Source organism: Macaca nemestrina, chromosome 1 (genome assembly GCF_043159975.1).
Source record: "Macaca nemestrina isolate mMacNem1 chromosome 1, mMacNem.hap1, whole genome shotgun sequence".
NCBI lineage: Eukaryota > Metazoa > Chordata > Mammalia > Primates > Cercopithecidae > Macaca > Macaca nemestrina.
In genome coordinates this window covers 11,075,599-11,083,781 of record NC_092125.1, presented here as the reverse complement: position 1 = coordinate 11,083,781, position 8,183 = coordinate 11,075,599, and positions in this window count along the sequence as shown.

Below are 8,183 nucleotides of genomic sequence, written 5' to 3'. Positions count from 1 at the left end.
TGGTGAAACCCCATCTCTACTAAAAATACAAAAATTTGCCAGGTGCCGTGGCATGCACCTGTAATCCCAGTTACTTAGGGGGCTGAGACAGGAGAATTGCTTGAACCCAGGAGGCGGAGTTTGCAGTGAGTCGCTATTGCGCCACTGTACTCCAGCTTGGGCGACAGAGCGAGACTCCATCTAAAAAAAAAAAAAAAAGGCACTTTTACTGAGACATTATGGAAAAATCTTTGCTCCTTCCCACTCCTTGCTAAGAACTATTCTTAAAATCAAGTAAGAAAGATTAAAGATAAAAGGAAATGATCTGGAAAAGTAGTGAAGTAAAAATTCAGTCAGAAAAGGAAGGAAGTAGATCTGTGCTATGTGTATAACCCTGCTGTTAATGCAATGAGTTTTGTATGCTGAATGCTGTATGTTCTATGTTACTATTTACCTTCACTTAAGACAAATTTCTAATAGATTTAAAAGGTTCTGGAGACTCAGGCATATATATGTTTATATATATTGGGTAATTAGAATTGTGACGTCCCTTAAGTATACAGATGACCGTTGAACAACACATGTTGGAATTTCATGGGTCCACACATGGATTTTCTTCTGCCTCTGACATCCCTGAGACAGCAAGACCAACCCCTACTCTTCCTCCTCCTCGATACTCCTCACATTGAGTGTCCTTCACACCATACTCAATGTGAAGGTGACCAAAGTGAAGAGCTTTATGATGATCCCCTTCCACTTAATGAATAGTAGATACATTTCCTCTTCCTTATGATTTTCATAGTAACATTTTCCTTTCTCTAGCTTACTTTATTGTGGTAATACAGAATATAATACATATAGGAAGATGTGTTAGTTGACTGTTTATGTTATCTGTAAGGCTTCTGGCCAACAATAGGCTCTTAGTAGTTAAGTTTTGGGGGAGTCAAAAGTGACATGCAGATTTTATCTTATGAAGATGCAAGGTGTGAAGGGATTGGCCCCCAACCCCTGGTTCGAGGGTCAACTGAGTATCTAGGTTGGCTTGTATAGTTTATATATTCTCTTCTTGCCCCCTGCGTTGTTCAAGGGTCACCTGACTTACATAATTCATATATTTTCTTCTTGTAATATTTAAGTTTTTTTTTCACCAAACTTTTCCTCTACTTATTTCCTCCTACAAAATAATTAAAAATACTCCAAGAAAACAAAAGGTGCTTTGTTCTTTATTTCTCCAAAGCATTTAGCACAAAGTAATCTGTGTGGCAGTCTCTCCATATCTTAGCTGAATGAATGATATGCTTGCAACCTAGTAGGCTTTAAATAAACGTTTTTTTGAATTGCGTCACAATTCTGCAGGGTTCTAGATTCTATGGAAACCAGTGTGTCTCTGTCCTGCTTTCTTGGTTGTGATACTGGCAGTGTAAACTGAAATATGTCTGTGTTGTTAAAATCGTCATGAACACTTTATTCCAGTCTTACAGTACACAGGAAGAAAATATCCAATTGTTAATGGTCTCCATGAAGATTGATCTTAACCAAGTCACCTCCCATTATTTTATCACAATTTATTGACTTTACATATTTTCATTTATATTCCTTAACATGAATCAAAATAACTTCAGGAGACTATTTCTCCCAGATGTAACTCTTTGCTCAATGAGAATTTTATTCATCTACTCCAAGGTCCCTGGGATCTTTCATTACACTAATTCAAAGTGGTAGACTTGTTCTGTCATTATATGTGAAAAGAAATAGTTTAAGAAAAAAATTGCCCTTTTAATTTGTTAAAATGCATTAACTGTAATGGAGATTTTTCTCTAATTCATAGTGGAATTTTGGTTCTAACAATAAGGAAAAAAATACCTTGTTATATGCATTGATTTATTATTTGTTATAACAGAAACCAATACTCAATAGATGTCTATATAATATTATGTCTTTCATAAAAAGTATTACGTCTCTACAAAGTATGTAACTCAAATAGATTTCAAACAGAACTATGAGGCTAGTACCACAAAGAAAACTTATAAGAATTTTAAGTGCTCATTATATTTCTCTTAGATGTAAGAGAGTAAGTAGCATTACTGAATATAGTTCAGCAATATTATCCTATTGCAACAGAACTAATGACTTAATTGAGGTATTAATTGCCTTAAAATGTATAAAATTATAAAATTTTTTGAGTTACATTATTTCTTGGCATTCTTCTAATCTAAGCCTATCATTTTGGTAGATGAGGAAAATATGACTAAGCTCAAAATACTCAGCTCATGCATTCAACCCAATGCAATCAGTGATGGCAGGCATAGCAGGAGCACAGGATAAAGCAGCAGTTTATGCTGAAGGAATAAATGCTTCAGCAGCTTTTTTCAAGAGGAAGAAGTTTATGGAAATGCCTACCCAGAATCAGATGTCTAGTGTTTTCAGGAGTGAAAGTGATGTGGAGATGAGGAATAAGTGATTTAGAACTATCTTTGTCAATTTGGGCTGCTGTATAAAAACCACCATCAACTGGATGGCTTACACACAACAGAAATTTATTTCTCATAGTTTTAGAGGTGGGAGAGCCCAAGGTCAAGGTGCCAGCTAACTAGGTGTCTGGTGATCCCTTTCCTGGTTCTTAAATGGCACCACCTTGTTGCGTCTTCACTGGCAGAAGTGGCAAATGAGCTCTCTGGGGCCTTTTTCTTTTCTTTCTTTTTCTTTTCCTTTTTTTTTTTTTTTTTTTTTTTGAGACGGAGTCTCGCTCTTTCACCCAGGCTGGAGTGCAGTGGTGTGATCTTGGCTCACTGCAACCTCCACCTCCTGGGTTCAAGCAATTCTTCTGCCTCAGCCTCCCAACCAAGTAGGTGGGACTACAGGCACGTGCCACCACGCCCAGCTATTTTTTTGTACTTTTAGTAGAGATGGGGTTTCACCGTGTTCGCCAGGATAGTCTCGATCTCCTGACCTCGTGATCCTGCCCACCTTGGCCTCCCAAATTGCTGGGATTACAGGTGTGAGCCACTGCGCCCAGCCCTTTTTTTTTTCAGACAGAGTTTCTCACTTACTGCCCAGGCTGGAGTGCAACAGCTTGATCTTCAGCTCCCTGCAACCTCCGCCTCCCAGGTCCAAGTGATTTTCCTGCCTCAACATCCTGAGTAGCTGGAATTACAGGTGCCTGCCACCATGCCCAGCTAATTTTTGTATTTTTAGTAGAGACAGGGTTTCACCAGGTTGACCGGGGTTGTCTTAAACTCCTGAACTCAGATGATCCTCCCACCTCGGCCTCCCAAAGTGCTGGGATTACAGGTGTGAGCCACCCTGCCCGGCCTCTGGGGCCTCTTTTAAGTGCACTAAATCCACACAGCGTGTCTCAGTTTAGGGTGTGTGTGGTGCTGTAAATGAGTATCATTCGATTTTAGATGTATGTTAATAGTAAGTAGTTTTAGATTTGAATCAGAAGCATTATTTATAAGGCATATCCTGTGAGATAATAAATACAAAGTTCCCTATTATATATTTTGCAGTCTTTCCGAGTTGTGTGCATCCAAGACCAAGAATATATGAGTGCTTTGACACAATAAGCCACCACGCCTGGCCGTCATTATTATTTATGTTAGTTATTCAAACTGGGGTAGTGTTGGCTTTGAACCATACAGCCCCTCTAGAAATGGCTGCTGATAAGAAACTGTGTATAAAAAGCCATCTGGATTTAGCCTTTAGACCTTTGGAACTGACAGTATCCCACTTTGTTGTCAGTGCTTCAGTCGTTGCCTTTGATCACTGTCTTATCTAGGATGTGTGACGATTCTTCAGTTTGGTATAGCACCTGCTTCTTACAGCTTTTTCAAACATGTAACATATATGATATGGTGCATTGTCACAGCAAAAAAATAAAACAAAAGGGACTACTTGTAGAACATTAGTGAGTATATCAGCAAATAACAAAACACACTTTTTGGGGTGATATAATCACCTTCCAAAGGTCTTACCTTCTAATGCCATCACATTGGCAATTAGGTTTTTCTTTTTCAAAAAAAATAATTAGTATTTCTTTTGTTTTAGAGACAGGGTGGACTACAGTGGTGCAGTCGTAACTCAGAGTAACCATGAAGTCCTGAGCTCAAGAGATATTGTTTGGGCTTCAACATATGAATTTTGGGTGGACCATGCTTCAGACCAAAGCAAGAACCAAAAACCAAATACAGTGCAAGCCATAGTGACAGCAGAGCAGATAGAGAAGATATCTGCAGTGAAATAACAGAGAAGGCTTTTTGTTAGATATCTAGGGGATATTGAAAGAAGTTTCTCCTAGAAAAGGGGTTTCCTGTTTGTTCAACCACGTAAAAGAAATAAAGGTGTCTTGGTGTGTTTTGTGCTGCTATAGCAGAATACTGGAAACTGGGTAATTTATAAATAACATTTATTTCTCATCATTTCAGAAGCTGGAAAGTCCAAGACCAAGGTAATGGCAGGTTTGGACACTGGTTCCAAAATCAGGACTTGTTGTTACATGCTCCAGAGGGGAGGCATTCTGTGTTCTCACGTGGCAGAAGAGGGAGAATCCACTCCTGCAAGTCCTTCTTATAATGACGTTACTCCATGAATGAAGGCAGAGCCCTCATGACCTAAACACCTCCTAAAAGGCCCCACCTCCCAACAAGTTTCCAACACATGAATTTTGGAGGTCTCATTCAGATAATAGCAAAAGGCAAATCATGTCTGGAAGATTAAATTTACTTTTAAGTGTAAAAATTCTCCACTTTTAGGCAAGTAAAAGAGGTGTGTTTTTCTTTCCCAAAAGAACTAAATCTAGCTTTCCCTTAAAATATCAGGCTTATGTACAATGAGATCATCATTTTTGAAACTATTTTTTGCCTGGTGTGTATGTGTATTCTGGGCCTAAAGTCTTGACTGAAATTGTAAGTTATGACCCATCTGATAATTGAATATCCCATTATACACTGGAGGTGGCATAGAATGGTTCAGCTAGGAGTAAATATGCTGTGATATATTAAGTTCATTCCTACATATATATCCCCAAGGAACTGCTTGCACATACCAACAACAACAACAAAAATGTACAAGTTGCAGAAGTATGTGTGGTAGCCAGGAGGGAAGGTTGGTTTTCAGAAAATGGTGCTGAGTGAAAAATAAATAGGAGAAAGAGAATGAGATTCGTCTTCATCCATTTTGTGTTGCTATAACAGAATATCATAGACTAGGTAATTTATAAACTGTTCAAGTTTATTTGACTCATGGTTCTGGAAGCTGTGAAGTCCAAGAGCATAGCACTAGCATCTGGTGAAGTCCTTCATGCTGCATCATTCCATGGCAGAAGGTGGAAGGGCAAGAGAGGGTGAGAGCAAAAGCACAAGGGGCACCTGAACTTGCTTTTTAAGCAACCTACTCTAGTAATAACCCATTCCCGTGAGGACATCAATCCATTCATGAGGGCTCAGTGCTCATGACCTAATTACTTCTTACTGGCCCATTCCCCAACACTGTTACCTCAGGGATTAAGTTTCCAACACATAAACTTTGGGGGACACATTTAAACCATAGCAAGATCTACAGTAAAATTTGCACAAATCAAACAAACACACACTCCATATATTTTGCAAATTCAATCATACGTATTGAATGTATTAGGCATTTACCTCTGAGAGGGTTTGGAGATGCGAGTGAGTTAAAAACAAATAAGTGGCATGGTGCGGTGGCTCACACCTGTAATCCCAGCACTTTGGGAGGTCGAGGTGGGTGGATCACAAGGTCAGGAGATTGAGACCATCCTGGCTAACATGGTGAAACCCCATCTCTACTAAAAATACAAAAAATTAGCCAGGCATGGTGGCGGGCACCTGTAGTCCCAGCTATTCCAGAGGCTGAGGCAGGAGAATGGTGTGAACCCGGGAGGCAGAGCTTGCAGTGAGCTGAGATTGCACCACTGCTCTCCAGTCTGGGCAATAGAGCAAAACTCCATCTCAAAATAATAATAATAATAATAATAATAATAAATAAAAATAAGTGAGTTAAAATGAACAATAAGTATGGCAAAAAATTGGTAACTGCAAAAAATTGAGGCATGTATATTTTTTCCAACTTTTATATCTTAAGTCAAAAGAACATAAGGGAGAAAGAAAAAGATAAGAAAGGAGGGAAGATAGGAAGAAAAAGGAAGGAAGTTTTATAGTATCCTATTGATGGATTCCTTCACTGTAGAACAAGATGAATTAGAAGATGCTGAACATGCTCGACGGAATTTTAGCTTACTGAACAGTTAATAAGAAGGCCATAAGTATTCATTGTCTTCACTCCCTTGCCCTTGCCTGCCTGTCCTCCTTCCTATAAAATGAACTACAAACAATCCTCTTTCAATCATTATTGAAAAGGAAATGGAAGCATATTAAAGAGATACGTGAGTCTAAGGCTGAGCCATTTCTCTAGGAGAAGCATGTGCTGTCATTTGCTGATAATGTTCTACATGTGATGCTGCATTTTCCAATTTGCTCAAAACTTTGTTTAACATTTGCAATTTATAATGTTTAAGGAGCATGTTTACCCTATTAGAGAATATACCTATGTACAGCTCAGAATTCAAGTAACTGAAAAACAGATTTTGGCTAAATTAGAAAAATTTAAAATATACAGCTGGTCATGGTGGCTCATGCTTATAATCCTAGCCCTTTGGGAGGCTGAGGCAGGGGGATCAATTGTGCCTAGGAGGTTGAGGCTGCAGTGAGCTACGATTGTGCCACTGCACTCCAGCCTGGATGACTCTGTCTCTAAGAAAACAAAACAAAACAAAACAACAACCCAAAAAGCCCTATGCACAACTGTATACTTGCAAGCTCTGACCATGCAAAATGAAATATAGTTGAGGAAATTATTTGGAACATATAGATAGAAAAGGTACTGAAGGATGTAGTACCCTGTCCTTTTCTCCCTTCAGGATGAAGGTACTTGTTCCCCTGCGACTGGCTGGCTAGAAGTCCCTCTGCGGAGTCCTACTCTAGGCATTGCCTTGACTAAAGGGGGCTACCTCCTTAAGGGAGGCCCCCACCCTAAGCAGCTTGCATCCAAAAGCCTGGTTCTGTGAGTTCCACATCTTCATGCCTAAGGGAAGAGCAACTCTGGGGGCCTTTCCAGATGGTTTCTGCTGAAGCTGTTGTGAGGCCTTCGTGAAGCCCTGCATCCCAGCTCAGCTTCCTCTCCTGCCAATTTCCTTCTCCCAGGTTGATACTGAGTGCTGCTCCATTAAGGCCACTGCACCTGATTCTCCATGGACTCTGTTTCCCATGGGGGAACTGGAACTAAAATAATAATAAAAGAAATTCCCAATAATGAAAAAGAAACATTTGAGATGACTAGATGTCTTGTTACCAACACTGTTATGTTGACTTCAGTTCTGGAAAAGAATAATCACAATCATAACAATGATACTACTGCTAATAGAGTTATGGCTTTGTGTTAGGTACTGTCTTAAAAAATAGAATTACAGAGACTGGTAAGACATAGCCCTTGACCTAGAGAATCTTAGGATGAGTGAAACTTCTAAACAATTATTTAATGACAATTTTTTTTTTTAATCTATGTAGTTGTGTCTTTGGCCTGTTCTTATCATAGGAAAGTTGAGATAGACAGTGAAATCTCTGGAATATATATTAATATACTCATAGGTTTTTCAATAATCTTTTAAAGCCTGGAATCAGTGGAGAAGATAATTTAAAAATTTATACTTATATTACCTAAAGTGGAAATCCAGCTTTTATTTATGTTTGTTTTGCCAGCCATAATATGCTATCAAATTACTTTTCATTTAGTAAGTCCCCATCACCTTAAGCTGCTAAGACACAGGCAAAATCTTCCAGGGAACAAAATATGTATCCTGGATGAGTAATTCAGAAGTAATTAAGGTTGAAATATTTGTATCAGGTTTTCTTCCTAAAATTTTGCACTTTGAATGTGTTGCATTGCATAAGCACAGAGAATTCCAATGACTTTTTAAAGACTTCTTAAAAGGATTTGTTAATGAAAGTACCTCTTTAGGAAATAAAGAGGGAGAAGACCTTAAAGAATTGTAATCCAGTAGAAGAAAAAATATATATACATATACCCTAGATCAGCTGGGATACCAATAGAAAGCAGTATGCTATAATTGATATTACAGTTCTATATCAAAAACCTTAACTTTAAAGATAAATTTTATTTCAATAGCTTTA